Source organism: Amblyomma mixtum, chromosome 8, assembly GCF_055824585.1.
Source record: "Amblyomma mixtum isolate Tamu chromosome 8, ASM5582458v1, whole genome shotgun sequence".
Taxonomy (NCBI): domain Eukaryota; kingdom Metazoa; phylum Arthropoda; class Arachnida; order Ixodida; family Ixodidae; genus Amblyomma; species Amblyomma mixtum.
In genome coordinates, this window is record NC_143019.1 from 73,982,599 (window position 1) to 74,005,253 (window position 22,655).

Sequence of the window (22,655 nt, forward strand, 5' to 3'; positions counted from 1 at the left end):
CGCCTAACTTTTATAGATGACAGCATTGAAAAATAGAGGGGGAGAATTACAGTCATTAAACAGCATAAGTGGAAGAGAGAGAAGAGTGAGACGGAAGAATGTAAAGTCATAGAAGTAAACGCGACAATGCTCGGCTAACTAGCGTACTCATGGGAAAAATGGTAAATAAAAAATCGAAAGTGGAGATTTCAGTTCAGTGGTTAGTGTGGACATAGAAGAACTTAGAATAACAGAAAGTAAGTGTTAAAAATGTCCCTGGCTTGAAGCACTCTAAAGCAAGCACTTCCCGTAGTTGAGCCAACGTTAGCCAAGTAGTCCAGGAAGAAGAAAGATTTATGGAAAAGTAGGGGACGTGTTGGAGGGGGGGAGGGGAAGAGATAATGCCAACCGACACTCCATATAAAACAATATCCTAGTCTGCCGTATGGGGAAGAGGTTGTTGGACTAGACAAAAGAAAAACAAATAAAAGAGGGAATAACTCGTGCAGTTTACGCCATAGAAAGATTGAATCATGGAAGAAGAATAGGACGACGTAGCCGTCACCAGAGACATATACACAGCCGTGGGCTCAAAGGGTACAATTTATTACTTGTTCCTGCGGGTCATCTATGGCACGTCTCTTCATTCGGCACTGCTGCACTGTGAGCTCTAGAAGAACAACTGAATGGCTGGCCGCAAAGTGAAGTCGATTCTGCAGTTGTTTTTTTTTAATTCTGCTCAACACGGCACTGATCAAATGAAATTTTCTCATGGCTGGATTAGCGAGAAGAAATGGATGTGCGATTTAAAGTGTCACATCACAAATTCCAAGAGCTTTTCCTGCTCACCGCCAATAAGTGGTTTCATTTCTTCGGACAGGATAGTCTCTGTGATGCATATTGGAGATTGTTAGCCTTGCCTCTAGCCATACTACCGCAAACATCTGAAATTGCCGAAAACAAACATAAAAGCGGAAAAGCCGTCTGGTAAGTGCAACACCAATGAAATCCTCTGTGCTGCGGGCGTGTGCGAGATAGAATCCTTGCCTCGGCGGCCGCATTCGATGGCTGCGATAGATGATGGCATGGCACGGACCATACCGCGCTATACCACGCCATGCCGTGCACGCCATGCCATACCGTGCCATGCCATACCACTCAATACCATACCACACTATATTAAGCTATGCCATATCATGCCATGCCACACCATGATGTGCCATGCCCAATCATGGCATGCCATACCGTGCCATGCCATACCACTTAATACCATACCACACTATATTAAGCTATGCCCTATCATGCCATGCCACACCATGATGTGCCATGCCCAATCATGGCATGCCATACCGCTGCATGCCATACCACATTATGTTAGGCTATGCTATATCATAGCGTGCCACACAATGCTGTGCCACACAATGCTGTGCCATGCCATGCCATACTACTCCACATCACACCATACCATGCCATGCCATACCATGCCCTGCCATGCCATACAAAGCCCTGCCACATCATATCACACCATACGATACCATACCATACCGCCATGCCTTGGTTCTTTTTCAGAACACGGCCTTCTATTCTCCGCCTCTACATGCGATCACAGGTCAAGGTCACTTGCCACGACAGCCTACAGCTTTCGAAATTGCCCTCACACCTTGAATACTTCGACGCAGAACGGTGGTCGCGCACCGATTAGAGCATGTATTTACGCGACGTACGCGATATACGATGTGCACACACGCGTGCGCGCGCGCGAGAGCGCTGCCAGAACGATGCACCTCAGTCCGTTTGTGTGCGAGACCGGCAGTTCGCCCCGGCGTCACTTACGCTATCAGGGCGCGCACGATATGGGCGCATTGTTTGAGGGGCAGATAAAGGCTGAGCGAACGTTGTCTCTCTTTTGTCGAGAACATCGAGGACGGCACTGAAGCTGCACGCCAGACGACGCCCGCGTATCGCGTCCTCTGCACTGCTACCAGGCTGACAAGTTAGTCGTGGTGTTTGCGCGATCGAATGCTTTTGTGGTTCGCTTGAGTGTGTAATACGCCTGTGGAAATATCAAATTTGGGAACGTCTCCTGGCCCGGGATTTGTGACGAGTGCTGCTTGCAAGCGCCACGTCAGTGTCCGGGGAAATATCGCTAAGCCTTTGGGAATTTGGATTGAAGGAATTCTCGAAACCTGGTGAGCTGATTGCTTTCCTTGTCTGACGTGTTGGAAGGGAATCTCACAGCGTGAACTAGATTAGATCGGCAGAAGTACTTATTAAGAAACGCCGACTCCAGAAAATCTGGAGTCGGCGTTGTGAGCGAAAAATCACGAGCATGAATCTGGCAGGTGGCGCCCAGAGGCAGGTAGGCCACCTAGGTCATGTGACTTTTCGGCGTCATCACAACCTGCCCATGGTGGCAGGTGGCAGTTAAATTAATGATTGATTGCTCCATGTCCAATATTCTAGGACTAAAACTTTGAATATTGGAAAACTAAGGTACTGTTATAGAAATATTTAAGGTAATGGTTCATTCTTCCGATATGTAGCAAAATCTTTCTTTTAAAGAGTTTCCATCGCTCGTATCGAGCAGTTAAGACTGCCACAGAAAATCAATGGGGAACCCTTTCCACGACAGAAAAAACGTTAATAGCAAACAAATGCAAGACTGCCGATGGCAGATCTTTGAAAAAATTGATTATTATACTGAAATATAATAATAATAATACTTTATTTCCACCAAATCAAATACAATTTGATGGAGGAGGGGAGAAAAAAAACGGCTATCCGCTTGACGGAGTTCTCCTCTCCTGTTCAGACGGCAGTGACAAAAAACGAGGAACTAAATTGAACATCAAGTCATACATGAATAAAAACATCAATATAAGCAATGTCTGTAACCAAACAGAATACGCAGAAATCAAAAAGAGGTATCAGCAACGAAAAAGGGGTATCAGCACAGTAGACGACCAGTCATCAAATAACAAAAAGGGTGGAGAGAAATTCATAAAACAGGAGTTGATGTATTAGCACTTAACCAAATAAACAATCATACTACGCAGAGAGGAGATGGTGATTTCACGGAGGTTTACGCCTGCTTCAATTAACTGGTTTTGTAAATACGGTAGTTGGTAATTAATTCTTTGACGACCGTAGCTAGTTCTTGTGAATGGTAAAACCCATTGTGGTTTGTGGCGATGCGGATATGGTGAATCGGACTGATGCAAAGGAGCCATAGAGGAAATGGTGTCAACATGGCGCTTTTGCTCAACTGTATAGAATATGTGAAAAGTTCCGCTCATAAATTCTTTCCCGTTCAAGAATGCTTTCGTCCAGAATTGTTAGGAATGCGGGAAAAGCAACCTGGGCCGCACAAGACCCACCGCTGGCAGCCCCTGCCATCACAGGGCAGCGGCGCATCGCTTAACCGCTGCACCACTGCGCCAGGGGGGGTATGGGGACTCCAAGGGATCTATGAATGTAAAGTCGAGAATGGCCAATTCCGCATATATAGGAATTAACCCATTACGCTATCACGTCATATCCTTAAGGCGGAGCTAGAGTGTCCCCCCCGTTTTTAGTATCCACCGCACACGGGCACAGAGGGAACCTTTGCATCTTTCTCGGAAATTTCGCACTTCAAAAAGAACCCGGGCTAGGGCTTTTTTTTATGAAATTTCCGTGAAAGCTGTATGAGTTTTCTTTGCAACTGTATGATTAAGGTTGGGCGGATGCTATTTAATACTTCCTTATTTCGCGATTTTCTGGGACATTCTATAGATTTAATAGACTTACACTTAGGGCAAGATACCATTTGTATCAGCAGCGCGAACACCACACAGGAAGAAGAAGGAGAAGAAGGTAAAGAGCGCTGAACCCCTGTTTTTACCTTTTTACCGTGTTCTTGCCTTCTCATGGTTTTAGCAAAATTCGCGCCCTCAACCCTGTTTTTTCCATTTTTCCATTTGCGCACACTCAGCCCTGTTTTTACATTGTCTTGTTTTTTCCGCATGTCATTCGTGCTTTTCATGGAAGTCTTTGTATAGTGTGATAGTAGTTATCATTTTGATGCCCTGGACATCGTGTTGGTCCCAATTCGATAGCACGCCTTGATTACCCCCCTGGTGGGATTTTACCTGGTTTGTGTATAAAAGTGCGGGTTCAATTTTTGCTCAAATAAAAGTTGGAAGTTCAGCGCTCTTTACCTTCTTCTCCTTCTTCTTCCTGTGTGGTGTTCGCGCTGCTGATACATATGGATCGCAACCAACTAGCCCGACAGATGGTGTTATTCAAGATACCATTGTATCGATACTTTGTACTGTAACCTGTACGCGTAGCATTTGTTACATTGGGAAGGGTTTTAGCTGTGTTGCTAAGGATGCGACTGTGTGTGTGCTATACTGGTCATACGAAACGGTTACAAAATCCCAGGCAGGAGGGCGAAGACATGCACATGCCTCAACGATAGCAGGCTGATTTTGACTGAGCGATGTTATTGTGTTCTTCCCATATCCTTCGAAGAACGTTTTGCTTTCTGTGACGCACTTTCCGCTGTGAGAAGTGTAAAAGGCAGAAGAAATATTTATTGTTCATAATGGTCTGTTTAAGCCTTGCGAAATGTAAAAACTGCTTCTAATGCCTGCTCGCAGAATCGAATCTTTGTTTTGATACTCGGAGGAGATGTATAATTTTCATCACAGTCTGTTGAAGCCTGTAGTAAAATGTAAAGACGTCCGATAATGCCTGCTCGCGGAATCGAACCCGGTATTTGCAATAAAAACGCGCAAAGAGTTTAGCCTGATGTAGAATTTCTTTGATTTGCCTTCTCTCCAATATCAGTGCCGTAAAATGAGAGATTTAGTGTTTGTAGTCCGGGGTTTTGCCGGCGACGGTAGAGTATGTGAACATATACTGGAGTACTGGAGTATATACTCTATTCGTATGGATGCGCTCGGGTGGATGTAAATGAGTAATTACTCCCTTATTACAAAGCTTCTCCGCCTTGGGGGATTCCCTTAAAACATTTGACCAACTGGAGTATTCCGAACGCTCACATTTACAAGCTACCTTACCATGATAGCTGCAACGCGCTTGGTTAAAATTTCACTTAGAAAGTTCTAAATCTAATCGTTCGCCACCTTCCTATTCAGTATTTTTTATTGAGAGAGGCTGTCTCGCAACAGGACAGAGAGACTGCGATCACAGAGACCCAAGTGTGAACCTACGTCTCTCTGTAGTTGCGCTCTTGCTTTTTGCGGGAGTGTTGACAATGCACACTTTTAGTTCTGAATAGCTGGAACACGGAAATTAATCGGAAGCTTGACTACGAAATCTGGGAATCTAATGTCACTTACACCTGTCATTTAACTTCTTTGTTTGGGAGGCGCTCAGCAACACGAGAGCACGGGCTTCAGAAGTTCATACAGTGCCCTGGGTGAACTTACGCGTGTATCTGCGTTGCATGAGAGCTGTTCGCCGTGTTTGCTAGCCCCGAATTCCGTGAGATCATGATTGGGTCTCCGTTATTTACCGCCCGTACACCGCTACCCATCACCAGTCTCTCACATCTGCACAGACCTACGTGTACCTCTCCAGTGCCCTATGTCTGCGCTCAACGTGACATCTGTTTGCACCGCCAGGGGATTTCACCGTTCAGTATATGAGGTGCAAACAGTGATATATATCTGTCGGCGCTTTCCAAACCGCGCATTCTCATATAGAGGTCTTATTGCTTGCTGAGCTTGAAGACGACACAGGGGGAGCGGAAAATTGGTCCGTGATAGTGTCAATACTGTTGATTTTGTTCTCGATTTTTTTCTTCCTTTTCTGTCCCTATGAAGAGAAGAAACTCTGCTGAGGCTTTCCAGGGCAGTATATTGGTGTTCTTTAGTGTGGTTTTCTCTATGCTTCAGAAAAAAAATCAAAAATAGGGCGACGCTAAGATCCGCTCTTTTTGGCGTGACCCTGGATATGACGGGGCGCAATTTATTCGCGACACAATAAGAGAACAGGTATTCAGAAGAATAACTAGGTCATGCTAATTAATTATTCGCGTGACCCTGGACACGATGGTGCTTGTTTTAATTAGCGGAAGATTAATATAAGGCTACTTAGAAGACTAACTAGGTCATGTTAACTAATTACTCACTCGTTGTTGACAAAAATGCATCAACTAGGCGTACCTAACTTAAAAGGAGAATTTTCGCAAACGTGGAACAATGTTCATAAAAAAAACCTGCCTGCTAGTGGAGACGCGCTGTATATCGCGAAGAGAGAGAATACAGATTTCGCCTGTATTTTCACTAGGGTGTCCGCTCGAAAAGACTGTGCCCATGAACACCGAAACATACCCGCCGGTGGTAGGGAACCATCTTTGCTACTAACTCTCAGGCTGAGTATTACGTGCAGAACGCTGGCGGAGACCATAGTACTCCGGTTTACATTTTAAAGTAATGAACCAGCTAAGCGTGATGCACCAAAGATTCATGGAAGCTGGGACCGTGTAGGAAGTCCTGCTGTTTCGATTAACCGCTGGATAGAGAGAGGGAGAGAGACTTTAATAAATAAAGCAGATATCTGCCTGATGATTAGCCTGGCATGCTACTCCAGGTTAACAGCTGGATGCATAACTACAAAGACTCTGGGCTCCAATTGCCTCTTGAAGCCAGCTTAGAGGAGATGTCACATGTTTAGTTAAAGTGACAGTAAAAGTACCCTGAAGTTACTCGCATAGTCTCATTCGCACGTTGCTCAGGATTGCATGAACTGCGAAATATTGGTTTGGTTTATTGGGGTTTAATGTCCCAAAGCGACTCAGGCTATGAGGGACGCCGTAGTGAAGGGCTCCGGAAATTTAGACCACCTGGGGTTCTTTAACGTGCACTGACATCGCACAGTACACGGGCCTCCAGAATTTCGCCTTCATCGAAAATCATTGCGTAAGCTGCTGCTCTCGCACTGAGATAAGGTGAAGGGCTCGCAAATGCGGTCTCTGAAGATCTGAGTGCGTCTAATTCTGAAAAAAAAAGCAGCTAAATATTATTTCAGAGTGTCTCGTCTCTCTTCTCTTATCGACAGCGGCAACCACATGAACTCGTCACAGGTTCCGATCGCGTTTTCTATCAAAGTGTTCGTACACCAACCCCACACATCTGATGCTTGGGATATGGTAACCCTTTGTATCTGTTTGGCACCCTGCAATTTGCTTTCATCCTCCAATATGTCAACCTTGTGGGCGCTTGGTTACATGACAATGCGCCTGAAACATCCGGACCAAGTCCAAATTTCTTCGATACGGCCTTTAGTTCTAATTCCGTTTGTAAACCGTAGTTCTTCCCTTTGGCGTTGCGCCTCCGGCCTTCAGTTGGCTTCGGGAGCGCGACCCCAGCACTTTCATTGAGCTAAAAATCCCTGCTTTTGCGCTTATGCTATAAGCCAAGAATACGCCCAGATGGGCTTAAAATCACTTGTCCTCTAACGCATTCCCTAATGGGAACCGGCTTTATTCTGTCATAAATAATTTATTCCCTCCAAGGGAAGTTTTTTTCCGGGAGCAAATGGAATATTTATTACATCCTTCAAGAAATTGCTACGAGGTGCTGAGGGTTTTTTATGCCCACAGAGAGGTTTTAAAGGTAGGCTCATGGAATAAATTTTACAGTCATTCAAGGATTAATAAGTGAACCATGGAAATTTATTTTACTGACTCACGAAGGCATATTTTTGGGTCCTCTGCTCTCAATGAAACTCTTCTTGAACCTGCTGCGGAAGAGTCGATGTGATATAGCGCAAAAATCTTGCGCAGTGCGCATGATGCCTTGTAGAGTATAGCCTCAGAGCACATTACAGTAACACAGAACAGTTATGTAGTGTAATGCAATGTAATTTCCATCGCTTAAGGTGATTGATATGGAATAAGAATTAAGAGTTGAGCGCCGCTATACCTGTCGCTTCACGAGTCACAGCAACGCACTGTGCACAGGGATGGGAGTTAAATGACAACAGAGAGGTAGCAGGTGTAGAGCGGGAAGGTGGCCAGTCAAAGAAAAGATAAGATATCGCGCCAGGCAAAGTGTGTTGGATGCTGACAGATAAGGATTAATATCCTGGATGTAGATGTCATCGGAGGTATCAGGCCGGATAATCCAGGTCCAAGGGTGTAGATCCGCGTCGGACAGGGGCACTGCATGCTACGCCACGGTCAAGGCAACGCGTCGACTACAAGTGATTCATAAAGCATGCGTTCGGAGGTGCCTGTGAAACGGGAGGGCGCGCTCACATCTAAGGGTTCTTCCCAAGAAGACAGGTGATGCAGGTTGTAGCGTAGCGGGCCCACAGAAGCGCTCACCGGCAGGAAACATAGGCGCTGAAAGGAAGCCGAGCGTCTCGCGAGGTGTTCGCCGTGGCCGCCGTGGCCGCCGTGGAGTATAAAGGAGCGCAGCCAAGTAGATAGGGAGCTGAAGAAGATGCTGATAGCAGGGGCGCGATAAAGGTATGTCCAAGGACTGTCGCCCGTGAAAACAGATCAGCGGGATTAAAGCTGCTCGGAGAACAACACTTGGGTCCCACGAGTGGGAGGCGTGATGGCTGACGCGAACAGGGAAGAAATCCATTGAAAGTTTCATGCTGACGAGCCCGTATGGGTACCTTTTTTTCCCGCCATTTTTGATCCAAGGAGCGAGGGACTTGAATGACCTTCCCCGCCAAATCTGAGATATCGCCTGCTCCACAGCCTTTCAAGATAAAGTAACATCGTACCTTTCATCTGCAAAATAAAAACAATGTCTTAGATTTTCATGTTAACCCCACTTAAGTAATTTAACAGCACACCTAACAAAGGGGGTCTATAAGGAAATAGAATTGAAGTGATATGGAATAAAGTGAAGGAACTATACTTCGTTCTAACTGCCCAAGTCCATCTCTTCTTCAGCCAATGCTATTCAAGTGTGCGTCGAAGGCGTCGGCATTCTGGCATTTGTGGACACAGAAGCTACTTTGTCTGTTATCGCGCCCCATTGTGATATAAACTAAGAAAACTAACGCCGCGAATTTTGAAGTTTAGCATCCGCGTTACCAGCTGCTACCGCATCCAACATTGAACAGTGTGCAAAACCAGACTTCTTACCCAACACCTGAGCCCTCAGTAGTCATCCGGAAGCTAATATGGTCCAGAGTACTGTGTTTAGTGTTTAATATAGGCTATAGTCGAGAATAAATAATTTCACTGACTGACTGACTGACTGACCGACCGACCGACCGACCGACCGACCCGACCCGACCCGACCCGACCCGACCCGACCCGACCCGACCCGACCCGACCCGACCCGACCCGACCCGACCCGACCCGACCCGACCGACCGACCGACCGACCAACCGACCGACCAACCGACCGACCAACCGACCGACCGACTGACTGACTGACTGACACTGACTGACTGACACTGGCTGACTGACTGACACTGACTGACTGACTGACTGACACTGACTGACACTGACTGACACTGACTGACACTGACTGACACTGACTGACACTGACTGACACTGACTGACCGACTAACTGACACTGACTGACCGACTAACTGACACTGACTGACCGACTAACTGACACTGACTGACCGACTAACTGACACCGACTGACTGACACTGACTTACTGGCTCCTTTATTGGCCCCGTATTTATGGTCACTTGGGTTTGCCCATTAGACTGGGCTGAGGAAGTTAGGGGGCGGCACTCTCGCCAACGCCCACCCACGCTAGAGAAATGTGTAGTACAAAATAGGACAGCTGTCAACGACCCAGGATATCAAGCGTCGTGAGAATGTAAACTGTGAAGCACCGAGCTATTGTCCACCCCTCTGCAGACGTTCACGCCGTGCAGCTTTTAACAAGCGACAAGAAGGCAGAAGCTCCAGACGGGGGCCCAGCGCTCTTATCTTCGTGTTTCGTCTATTGTTCAGCTGTGACCGTTCGCGAAGAGGAGGGCCAAGATAGCCTGCTCCATGTCTGACTTGACGTTGATAAGGATCCAAGTGGATTCCCATTCGAGCTCACCGTGGCCATCGCTCTGGGGACTGTCCCCGATGTAGATGGCAAAACATTAGATACCACGGCTAACTGCCGCCAGTTAACGACATCCTTCGCTCGGGCTAACACTGGTGCCAGTGGCTAGGTGCGAGGCCCAATAATAACAAAAAACTACGTTTTCAAAAATGAAAAAGCTTGTAAAGCATCTGGTAAATACTTCTTTTTCCGTGCACCGATATTTTTTTATTCAGCACAGCATGCAGGGCATTTGAGGAGGAACCCCCAAGCTACCGAAGTCTTCCATGCATACTTTTACGCGCACGTTGTTTAAGTAGGCCCTTCCTTTCCATCTTTCCTTCGACGCGAGGGAAGCTGTCGTCGAATCGATATTGTCGCCGAGGCATTGTGCACTCTTCTCGCCTACAGTATCCCCTCGCCCTGTTCCGCTTTACCTCTATTTTTTCGTTCGTCCTGGTCCTTCCAGGCGCGGCTCAGCTCTCCGCGGTGGTGGCGGAACACGGGAATCCAATTTGCCCCGGCGTTTCTGGCAGGCTTTCCGCAGCCAGCCAGCCAGCCAGCCAGCCAGCCAGCCAGCCAGGCGTTTTCCTTTGCTCTTTATCAAGCACATCCGTGCCGAGGCTCCACCCGTTGAGGATCCCTGCTTATATATACAAAACGAGCCAAGCCACTCCAAAGCCGAAGCGCTTTTGTACTGCATCTCGCAGTTGACTGCACTCATGTAGAAGTTTACACAGTTATTCTTTCGGACCGGCGGCTCGCTTTAGCCGGTTCATACAGCGCTGCAGACTCTTGCGCCACTTTTACAATATACTTTTTTGTTTTATTGTCCAAGGAGACAGTTGCCTCTAAGCTCTTTCGTAACTAGGACCTTCTCAGTGTCCTCAGTGACGTCTTTTTCCACGTCTTCTCGCACCACTTGGCTCGTCTCAATTGAATTGACAATGAATTCATTTCAATCCAAAAGCTGAAAAGGCATTGCCGTAAGCCGTCCCTGCTTTAAAAAAGTTCTAACCTCACACAGCATTCATCATAGAATATCATACAGTCTCTATGATATATCATACAATCTGTGTGATATTCTGTGACATCTCTATGATGACTGCATGAATTTGCAGAAATGTATGACATTTGAATGATAATTTTCTATGATTTGTATGATAAGTCTATGATAAACTGTACGAGTTTATTGCATCACACAACTTTTTTCAGCAGGGGTGAATAACGCGAAACTTCTTTGGTGTGCTCAGGACCAGATAGTTTCGTCGGTATTTCGCTCCTGCCATCTTTCTGTGATGCACAGTATTAGTAGGTTCAAGTCGACGCTCCGAAATGCAAGTTGCGTGCAGTACAGGGAAATCTAGAGCTCCGACCGGATAAAAAAGCGAAGAAGCAAGCCGTCGTTTGGAGCCGGCGCTGGCCTCAACGCTTCTTCGAGCGGAGCGTCGCTTTTCCACCGTTCCTTTAGCTCGTCGTCTCTCTTCGACCGGGAATGGCACCAAGCAGAGGGCTGCCGCTTGGTGTCAGGTCACGCGGTTGTAAGCTGGTTTTAGTACAAGGGAAGTTGCATTCAGTACAGCGTGCGAAACACAGTTCCTCCTGGTGTGCACAGCGTGTTGTGAATGCTTGTCACTTTGCGGGCTTTCACAGCAAGGTAGAGAGTTAGCGGTGCGAGTGTATGTGGAGCCTGGCTGGAACCTCACGAGAGGAGTTAAAGAAAAACCACAGTAAAATGAAAGGAAAGAAGTAAAGAAAGCAAATAGAAAGGAAGATGAAGAAAGAAAGAAAGAAGGAAAGAAAGGAAGAAGGAAAGAAGGGAAGAAAGAAAGGAACACAGGAAGGAAGGAAGGAAGGAAGGAAGGAAGGAAGGAGGGAAGAAAGGAGGGAAGGTGGCAATAATGGAAGTAGGGAAGATGGGAAGAAGGGAAGGTGGGAATGAAGGAAGACAGAAAGAACGAAGGAAGGAAAGCAGAAAGAAGGGAAGAAGGAAGGAAGACAGAAAGAAGGGCAGAAGGAAGGAAGACAGAAAGAAGGGCAGAAGGAAGGAAGAAAGACATAAAGAAGGGCAGAAGGAAGGAAGGAAGACCGAAAGAAGGGAAGAAGGAAGGAAGGAAGACAGAAAGAAGGGAAGAAGGAAGGAAGGAAGACAGAAAGAACGAAAGAAGGAAGACAGAAAGGAGGAAGGATAGAAATGAAGTCGCAAAAGAAAAAATGAGAGGACAGCAAAGGAAAGTAAAACAGAAAAACCAGCATTTCGAAGCCGGCGTTTCTTGCAAGTGAAAAAAAAACGAGAAACTATAAAGGTAAAAAGTTTATTGTAGAAAGCTTTGCGATTTGAAGCGTCTCCTTCGAGACGAGACGCGGCGGTCGACATGTTTGCAGTCAGCTAGCGAAACAGAAGTGTTCAGAACACATGCCTGTCGGCATCTTTGGTTTGCACTTCGAGGGAATGTACCGGAAAGCAGGTCCTGTGCAATCACGAAACCAAACGTTTTATCGAACCAGTAAGAGTCTGTAGCTGAATCAAATAAGTTGGCGGACGCAGAGAGGCATTGTGTGTCTTGCATATCTTGACACGGGCTGACAGCGCATGTCTTAGCACTTCTAGAAGTGTTCAAGACGTGCGTGATGCTTGACGTGTTTGCATTTACTCACTGCGGAGAGAGATGCTTAAGAAAACGCACGCGCACGATGCTTGAAGTGTTTGGACTTTTTCGAACTCTGTCTTGTTTGAGAAACAGCCCCCTAGATTCCTCGGATTTCCTTTATCTTGCTTTCAAAGGAGACGCATTTGCTGACTCCTCACGTGTCTTCACGTTCCTAGAGTAAAGAAAAGTTTTAAAGGAGCGAACTTTTTTGAGGACTTCAGTTTCATTACCGGAAACAAGGCGTTTTTAATCCCGTGTCTGAGGCAATAGTTACCTTATCCGCTGACGCGCCATCAAGCACAAAATAAAACAAGCTCCTGCGATACATAGAGATGTACATTCAGTGGAGGTTTGAGCGCAGCTTGCGAGATGCTGACAGAGCGTGATACCCCCCCCCCCCCCCCCCCTCGAGTATGGCAGGTCTAACGGAGTTGCCAGTCTCGCGCTAAAGGATGTGTTGAACCTAGGGAAACAAAAGAAGCAAAGAAAACAAGAGATGAAGTGACGTCCAATCAAACACTCGCTGGGACATGAAGAAATGGCTTGGTTTCTTTCGCAGGGGTGTACCTCGGGCGTGTGTGGCCAGATAATAGATTAAGTGAGCTGTTACGGCGCGTGTCAGGTTTCTTCGAGTAAACGCTGCAAAGTTTTTCGCGTGGTGTTCGCGGTTTATTACCTGTCGAGATAATTTGGCAAGGCAGAAACGCCGCTGCCATTACGTCATTGTCGCGAAATGTTTGAACGGCGCTTGTTCTCGCATAACTATGTGCAAGTTTGATGAGACTCCATGCTCCTATTTCCCGCATGTTCCGGCGTAGAGTCACCTCGCCGGCAGCTTTTGTCGTTTAGTTCGTGTATTAGCTGGTTATCAGCATTCTGACGTTTGTTTACCGCTTGATGGCAAAACTGCTGTAGTTGAACCTCTTTTTATGGTATGGTTCGGTACGGTATGATGTAGTATGGTATAGTATGATGTGGCGGGGCACTGTGTGGTATTGTTTGGTGTGGTGGTATGGATCTGGTGTAGTGTGATGTGGTGTATGATGCGGTGTGGTACGGTGCGGTATGGTATTGTGCGGTATTGTAGGTATGGTATGGTAAGGTATGGTGCAGTGTGTTGTGCGGTATGATGTGGTATGGTGCAGTGCGGTATGGTGAGGTATGGTGTGGTACGCTGTGGTAAGTGGTGTTTCACGTCTCGAAGCGGCACATTGGCTATGAGAGACACCGTAGTGAAAGTCGGCAAGCTGACTTGCGGGGCTAGTTGGTTCCTGCATCCCATAGCAACAGCGCAATTGACGAGACACAGCAGCGCTGTGTTGCGTCCACCTTACTGTGTCTCGTCATTTGCGCAGTCGCTATGGGAACATAGCTTAGGGATTATATCAATTTACACCACATGGAGTTCCTAGCGTACTGTGATATCGCACAGCACATGGCGGTTCTCGCATTTGCGCCTCCATCAGTATTCGGCCGCCGTGGCTGGGATTGCATCCCGCGAACTTGTCACCAGCAGTCAAACGCCAAGGAAACTCAGCCGCCGCGGAGTGTAGTTTGTCGGTTCGGCGGCAAAATTAAGTAAACTATTTTCTGCAGAATAGTCTTTCAGATTTCTCGCCCTCCTAAAGGAGACGAAGAAATGATAGTCATAGTTGGAACTGCTTACATTTTATACAACCCCCCCTCTCCCATAGATGAGAGCGCCAGTTATAAAACCGACTTTCTACGCGCCTATTTGGCTTATGTGATCGGATCTCGAGGACAGCACTTTCGTTGGCCATTGTGTGAACGCGATCATTTTTGGTGACAAGAGACCACTATACCCGAGGCGATAACGTTTACTCCAGTTAAAACCCCTTACGCAGCCCGAGCTGTGAAGCCAGTATAAGCTTAACGCAGCCACATGGTTATAAGGGTTCAAAGTGCTGAATAATACTGTTCTGAAAACACATATTAAGTACTAAGTGTGATAAAGAAGTGGCATGCCCCGTAACAAACGCCGCAAAGACTTTGTGAACGTGAGTGTTTTAGAACTGGTCACACATGTCATTCCCATGTCCCGTTTGTGATTGCTACGCGTGATGTAGTTATGGAAGAATGTTCGGCTACTGACCAATGTAAACTGATATATTCGACAGGAAGTGCGTAGAAAGCGAAAAAAGATGTGTTTATGACGCGGCGCTCATTGGGGACTTTCCGCATTATGATACATTCGCTGTGGACAATGGGCCGGCAAAGCCAGCGGTAGGCGCTTTATCTGGCTGTTATCAGCAACTGGGCTTGTGGCATGATGGCGGATTTTATAATAAACTACGCGTTTGGACAACAATTTTGCGATCGACTCAGTGATTAAGCGCTGTTCCTCTTTCATATTTTTTTTCTTTGTGCGATGCGTCCTTTTAGTGCAAAAACTGGTCGACATCGACAGAGAGTTTTAGCGAACTTGACCAAGGACTTTCTTAGGGGGAAGGGGTGGTGTGAGAGAAGCTCGCGCAGAGCGCCTTATCGAATCTGTGACTCAGTATCAGATATTTGTGCGTTTGTCTCTTTTCCCTATTCATGAAAGTGAGTTTATGTAAATTCAATGTGCGCTGCAATGTCTGGCTTCTGTTCCGCATAGCTCAATAATGGACATGAGAAAGGCGAAATCTGTGTCACTTGTTTGGAGCCAAAGTGTACGCACAGGACGACGCAAAGACCGTTCCGTTGTTCCTACCAGCATGTTGAAAAAAATGAAATTATGACGCAAATTTGTTATCGGTTATGATTGCCTAAGCATAGACGCAAGAGTTGGCGCGAAAGCTACGCCTCTGGGCCCGATTACTCATCTCACCAAATGACGAAGCGTGCAGTCGGTTGTATGCGATAATTTATTTTATTTATTTATTTATTTGGTCATACTGTTAACCCTCAAATGAGGGTCGTTACAGGGAGGGAACAAAAACAAATACATAAATGAGCAATCATGAGTCAGAGTTCAAAATTTGTGCACCATTTCTCAAAAATATATCAACACCTAGCTCAAATTGTTGCACGTTCATACTCTCCACAACATCACTTGGCAATCTGTTCCACATTTCAATTACATCAGGGAAGAAAGAATACCGGTACACATCCGTACGTGTGTTAATAGGCTGTAGTACCTTGCTGTGGTTTTTCCGGGAACCACGTTTTAGAGGCGCTTTCACATAATGTTCTTTATTTATTTTTAATGTCCCTTGCATTATCTGGAAAAAAAGTTTGAGTCTATGTTTTATTCTTCTAATTTCCAGCGTTTCCAGTTCACACTGCTGCATCATCTTTGTAACCGAGTCAGTACGGCGATACTTTGAACATATAAAACGTGCTGAAATCCGCTGTACTCTTTCTACCTTCTTTTTTAAGCATTTTTGGTGAGGGCTCCACACAGCATTCGCATATTCCAGAACTGGTCGTATAAACGTTTTGTAGGCGACTAACTTAATTTCTCTAGTTGCGTTTGGAAGTTTTCTCCTAAGAAAGCAAAGCTTCTGGTACGCTTTTGAATAGATATTCTCAATATGAATACGCCAGTCTAGATTATGCGTCACTGTCACCCCTAAGTACCGGAAACTCTGCACCTCGACCAAGGTATTTTCTCCAATATTATATTCAAATCTGATAACGTTCTGTTTTTTAGTTACGTGAGTGTATGTAGATTTATTGTAGTTAATTACCATACCCCATCTTTGGCACCACGAGTTTAATGATTGTAGGCATTTATTTAGTTTGATCTGATCTTCCGTGCAGGCTACACGCGTGTAAATTAGACAATCATCGGCGAATAGTTTAATTTTTACAGGTGGGTTAATATTAGACGGTGGGTTAATATTATATTAGAATATTAATCATGCTGCATTGCCGGCATACTTGTAAATGTAAAAGTAATTAATCCGTGCGTGGGTTTGTGCGAAATGTATTCCATGCTGTGTATTCCGTAACACCCGGGAGTGCCTTCTGATCAGTGAAGTACAACGCAATGGCTTGTTGCGACGTAAAGTTAAGATACTTGCGTTTCAGGAAGCTGCTCCGGGTAGCAAATAAAGTTAGGTAATAGTTAGCGCGTGTCCCGTGTCCTTCTCTTTCATGTTTGTATTTCGTTTGCTCTATAATGCATTCTGAAATTCAGAACCGTCGAGCCCCTCTGCAGGTTCTGTTAGACGCTTATGTTTATACGCCACTTCCGGTGCATTGTAGGGCGAGGGGGTCTCGTGAAACTGTCGGAATCTACACTCTAAGGAGAAGTACACCTATATCTTAGTTGAACATCTTAGTTGAAATCAAGAGGAAGAAATGGGCTTGGGCAGGGCATGTAATGCGAAGACAGGATAGCAGCTGGTCCTTAAGGGTAACGGAGTCGATTCCAAGAGAAAGCAAACGTAGCAGTGGACGGCAGAAAGTTAGGTGGGCGGATGAGATTAAGAAGTTTGCGGGGATACGGTGGCGGCAACTGGCGAAGGACAGGGTTAATTGGAGAGACATGGAAGAGGCCTTTGCCCTGCAGGGGGTGTAGTCAGGCTGATGATGATGATGATGATGACACCTATATGGGAGTAAAAAGGGAGTAATCTGTCTTCTAACGAGCTCTCTTTTATGAAAGGAAGTGCCTTAGAGGAGAGCTTAATCCTTTTTTACTCCGCTCTGTTTAGAGTGTTGGGGAAACTTCGGCTGTCCCTCTGCACCAGCTGTAGCCCTATAAAAAGAAGGCAGCTAGAACTGCCAGTGAAATTAGCTGATAAGTTAGCGTGTTTTGCTTGAAATATACCCTTCTCAATTATGGCGATAGCCATGTGCAATCACAAGGTGAGCTCCCTATGGGGGGTATGCACTGACAAGTTTGTGTGGGAAGAATTCTTCAGCATGAGGGTATAGAAACGTCAGTCTCAGCCAACGTGGTCTGGGTCTACTATACTGCACCATGAAGAAGAAAAAAAAATGAGGAGGGAGGGGGGGGGGGGGGGGAGGCGTCGCAGAGAGAAACGCGGTATCTGCACGCACACTCATGCACACGTACCCTCTTAGCCGAAACTAACCAAGCAACGGGGCTTGCTTTTCAGCCGCGTTAGCGGTCCACTTATGGCATGTCTAAAGCTCTGAATTTGTGTAGTATGAGGAGAACCCTTTACCTCATCTTACGCGAACTTTTTGAATTTTTCGATAAGCTCTGGAAATTCTCGAAGCTCTTTGAACTTTTCGATAAGTTATCGAACTTTTGGAGAACTTTTCGAAACTACACGGCTGAGTAGCTAACCGCATTGCCAATTTGCTGTTACCAGAGACGGCACATCACACGTCGTAAATCAATGAAACGCTGCTTTTGGCGAATAGATGGCATTTCCCTCATCCAGGGCGTATTGTTTGAGATTTAATGTTAAACTGCGCAATTCGTACCATCAGAACAAGGGGAAATTTTATACAAGACTGTGCCTATAGGCAGAAATTAAATTTAGGTTTGTCGCTAAGATTAAGCTCATCAAAGCTTTAACTACCAGTGTAAGCACTCACACCGACACACATGAGAGCGCGACGCGTTAGTCAGTTATGCTCCGAGAATGACAATGCAGTAAACGACGCCGAGACATCCTCAGCATTGAAACTACCGCTCTGGTCCCCGGGGACAAATATGCAAACTCTCTGCTCGCTACTTTCGCTGTGCTTCGCAATCATTCGAGCGTACATCCTCGGTGTTTCCCCAACGGAGACATCTTCGATGTGAGTCATAGTTGGCCACTCCTTATTTGTTTCTAGGTCGGTCCGCGAGAAACAGGGACCCCTCCGGTCTGAGTGTCTCTCGTCTCGAAAGCTTGACGTCGAAAACTGCCCCCAGACAGACCTCGTTAAAGCCATTTTCGGCGCACGAATACTGACTGCCTGCATACGCTCGTTCGTGATAGCGTCCTCTTGAAGAGTTTGTTTCGCCCGGAAAGCCCCCATCGGGACCACGAGCGGTCGAACAAACGACGGGCTCGTGTTAAGCCTCGCGGAATGGGCTTCGGAATTGGAGTTGGAGAAATTAATTGTCCCGAACCCACGCGCCCATCCTATTTAAGAGTCTACGAGACGGATAGGATGAAGGAGAGAGAGAGACAGAAGGGAGGGAGAGAGTTTGTCGAAATTGGTTCCTTGTCTTGGAAAGAACGTCTGTCTCAGCACAGCCTTGTCGAAGACTTACTCTGAGAGGATCTGTTTAGCTAGGAGCGATTACTCGCTTGGAGACGGCAGCACCTGCGAGCCAGGCGATTTTAAGAACGCGATGTAAGGGCGAAGGAACAGCCTTTACATCTATTCACGCGTGTAGCGGTTGGAAGGGAAACGAAAACAAAGAAAAAGAGAATGATTTGGCGAGCAAGTCTGAACAGACTTGAAAAAAAACAAGAACAAGTAATTGCTGTTCTTTTTCCAGGGCTTTTCAGCATTACGTTAAACACAGAGACCGCCTTAATGTGTTTTACTGCGTCAGCTTTACAGGCTCGGTGAAAATGCTCAGTACAGACACTTCTGAAGCAATGCAAGTGGCAACACGCCGTTTAGTAAAAAGAAGAAAGAAATGCACATTTAGGGTTACTTTGGGATGAAGAAGAGAGAGTGATGGCTCCCCCCCCCCCCTTTCCTTACATATTTCCTTACATTTCCTTACATTTCCTTACAATTTCCTTACAATTTCCTTACATATAGGTTGGTCAAAAATTGAACTTTGAAGATCTTTAAAATTTAGACACTGAGAGGTACGTGAAACCAACCTCTGCAGATAAGTTACGGGGATGGAAGGACGCAATGTAACGGCAGCCGCTTACCTCAGACATACTGCACCCTCAGTGGTGTGCCCCCTTTCTGGTACGGATAGGCCAGGCCCACAAAGACCTCATTATCCTAGAAAGCACATTCTTGTTGGTCCACCTTCTCAATGGATTAACAGCACACCTAGATTACAGCCATGGTTCTGGCATTACCGGTGATAGTGCTGCAATTACGATTCCCCACTTTGCGCATTTCTTTTCACGGCAATCACAGTAAAAAGCAAATAGATTTTATAATAACGGAAGAAGGCCTTTCAACCGGCGTATTCAAATACTACTCGCGGGTCGTGTACGTTGAAATATGCATGATTCGAACGCATTGCAATCCAAAAAACATGTGAATCAATACCCTTACTCAAGCCTGCACCCGCTAAAACCGCGCACAATACCCCAAAGCGCACTTATCTAAAAATGTAAACGACAACTCAGATGCGACGCTGGAAGAACCGCTAAATCCTCTGCTTTTATTATGTGCGTTGGAAAACTTAGCGCAAATCTTTTTTTTCTCTAAAACAAAACATTTGCATTGGTTCCGGGGGCGTTGCACCTGAGGCACCGTGAAAAGGGTTGCCCGTAAATCATACCTTAGCCCGGCCTTACTGTAAGCACAGGCCGCTCAGTTTGTTTTTGGCGGCGGCGTACCCTTTGAAATCTCTGCTTTCTCTTCGGGAGAAACTTCGCACTCTCCTCCAGTACCTCCTTTCTCTCAATCCGCCATTATCGCACGCCCTTTCCCACACATGCTGCGTCCCGTATGACGCACGGGGGCTTTAATATCCCGAAAGCTCTGACCGCTTGCACCTTCACCTGATCGTAAACGCCACCACCATCACTAGGAAAAAGAAAAAAATGGCGGCACTATTTCGGAACGTTGTATCGCTCTCGGAGAAGTGAGGAGGGAGAACGGGTGAATGCAATTTATCAATGCCCTTGCACCGACCGTTGTACTGCGCGGCGTGGGCGCTATCGCACGGCGAACTGAAGGTTCATCATAAAGGGTGGAATCGGTCCGTTTACGTCAGACCAAGCTGCACAATCAGTTACACGGAAAAGAAAGACTAAATGTGGCAGGAGCGAGCGTTGTACGGACGCCTGTGATGTCCGGTGGACGCTATCATTTTTGTTCTTTTACTTTCTATCTTTCTGGGGAAGAGAATTCCGCTTTAGTATCCTCGTTGAATTATGTTCGGTGGCGCAGCGCTTTTTTATTTGGTGATTTTTTTTAAAAAATGTACTACGTGTTTCGGAGGAAGATTGGCTCAATGCGCTCAGTTTTCATACTCTGTCAGGTGCCGGTATCTGCGTTCTGTTCCATTTTGTCTTTGTTCGCTGAATCAATAACGGTTTTAATGGACCTTCTGTACGCCGAGGGTTACGTGCGTACACAAACTGCCGTCTTCTGTTCGATACTGTCGAAACCAGCAGCACGTGGGTAGAGTTCGGGAGTCAGCTTGTAGTTCAGACCATGAACTTGAGGTTTACTCTCTTGGTTCCAAGTGCTTATTTCTTTCTTCACTATTCTGTCGTCTAGACCGAAAACACTTGCCTCTTTCCGGTATCGTTCTCTCTCCCCTTTCTCTCTCTCTCTTTCTTTCCTTCTTTCTTCCTTCATTTCTTTCTTTCTTTCTTTCTCTCTTTCTTTCTTTCTTTCTTCCTTCCTTTCTTTCTTTCTTTCTTTCTTCCTTTCTTTCTTTCTTTCTTTCTTTCTTCCTATCGTTCATTCTTTCTTTCTCTCTTTCTTTCTTTCTTTCTTTCTTTCTTTCTTTCTTTCTTGCTTTCTTTCTTTCACTCTTTATTCATTTATTTATTTCCTTCTGTCTTTCGTTCCTGCTTTCTTTTGTTCCTTCTTTCTTTTTTCTTTCTTTCTTTCCTTCTCTCTTTATTTCTCTCTTTTTACCTTTCCTTCTTTCTTTCTTTCTTTCTTTCTTTCTTTCTTCCTTTCTTTCTTTCTATATTTCTTTCATTCTTTCTCTCTTCCTTTGTCTTTTTTTCTTTCTTTCTCTTTCTTCCCTTCTCTCTTTCTTCCCTTATTTTAAGTCCTTTTTTTCGATCTGTTCCTTGTTTGCCCGGCCCAGTGACCCACAGTCTACAGCGTTCAGCTGTTGAACGTTAGATGACGGGAGCACAAAATGGTTGCCTCCCCTTTCGGTCAGAGCCTGGGTGGCCACTTGGGGATAAAGGGAAGCGGAGGGGGTCTCAGTCTCCCCGCCGCCATAGACCTTTCCCTTCGATGTGACCATAGTTCATCTGCAGGTGCTCTCGTTTCTTCACATGCGTATGTCGCTTTCCTGCGCCGTGTATGTATTTGCATCAGCGTAGCCTACCTCACAGAACTAGAAAAGAAAAAAAAAACGCCGTACCGGTTCTCTTTGTTATGCCCCTCTCGGCCACAGTTACGAGTGCGTGAGCTTCTCAGTACCGGCGTCTGCGGCGCTGGGGCTGATCGCGAGCATTCCCGGAAAGGGCGTGTGCCCCCCAACGACGAGGGTCGCACGCGAAAAGGCGATCGATGTCCCGCTTTTCCCAATATCTCGATTATCGTTTCCAGCGAGAACGCACCGCCGGCGTCCCCATTCTTTTTTTTTTATTTGCCTTCGCCAGCACCTTTTTTTCCTCGTTTCCCCCGCTACCTTGCCCCTCTTTCTAATCCAGTGCTGTGTTAGCAAAGAAGATAGCCGTTATTGGCAATCGTTCAGGTGCAGTCTTCATACCGACTAACCGAATGGGAAAGTTTGGGGAACGTAAAGAAAGTTGCCTCCATTCAAGCGAATCTGCCCTCTTTATCGAATATCCTTCCTACTTTATCGGTTATATTGTTCGCCAGACACACTGGCACTGTGGCATTGGCATTCAGTTGCTCTGCACGCGTTCGATCCCGGCGGCGGCATTTCGATGGCGACGAAATGCGAAACGCCCGTGGGCTGAGACTTCGGTGTTCATTAAATAATAAAAAAGGATAATGAACAGTTCGATTTATCTATATAATCCAGCGTTTATTTAAGAAACTAGGTTACCGCTTCATAACTCGATCGCTCAAGCGATAGATAAGCTAGCCTCCTGACGTATCACTCAATCGGTTCATCAATCAATTGACCAGTAAAATGACCAACGAATCACTCCATACACTATTCAATCCAAAAAGTGATCTATCAGTCGATCGCTCACTGGATCAGTCAGTG

At 46.1% G+C, this 22,655-nt stretch overlaps 1 protein-coding gene across 4 annotated transcripts in view; it reads left to right on the top strand.

Annotated features, from left to right (window-relative positions):
* The window catches only part of Calx (sodium/calcium exchanger 3), a 370,386-nt gene that overhangs the window by 155,946 nt on the left and 191,785 nt on the right, over positions 1-22,655 (top strand). Inside the window, exon 1 of one of the 4 annotated variants that reach the window (XM_089558543.1) lies at positions 1,834-2,168. The exons of the other annotated variants lie outside the window; for them this stretch is intronic. The gene's annotated coding sequence lies outside the window, so the exon portion shown is untranslated. Of the gene's footprint in view, positions 1-1,833; positions 2,169-22,655 lie in introns of those variants that run through there. 4 annotated transcript variants of the gene reach the window in all.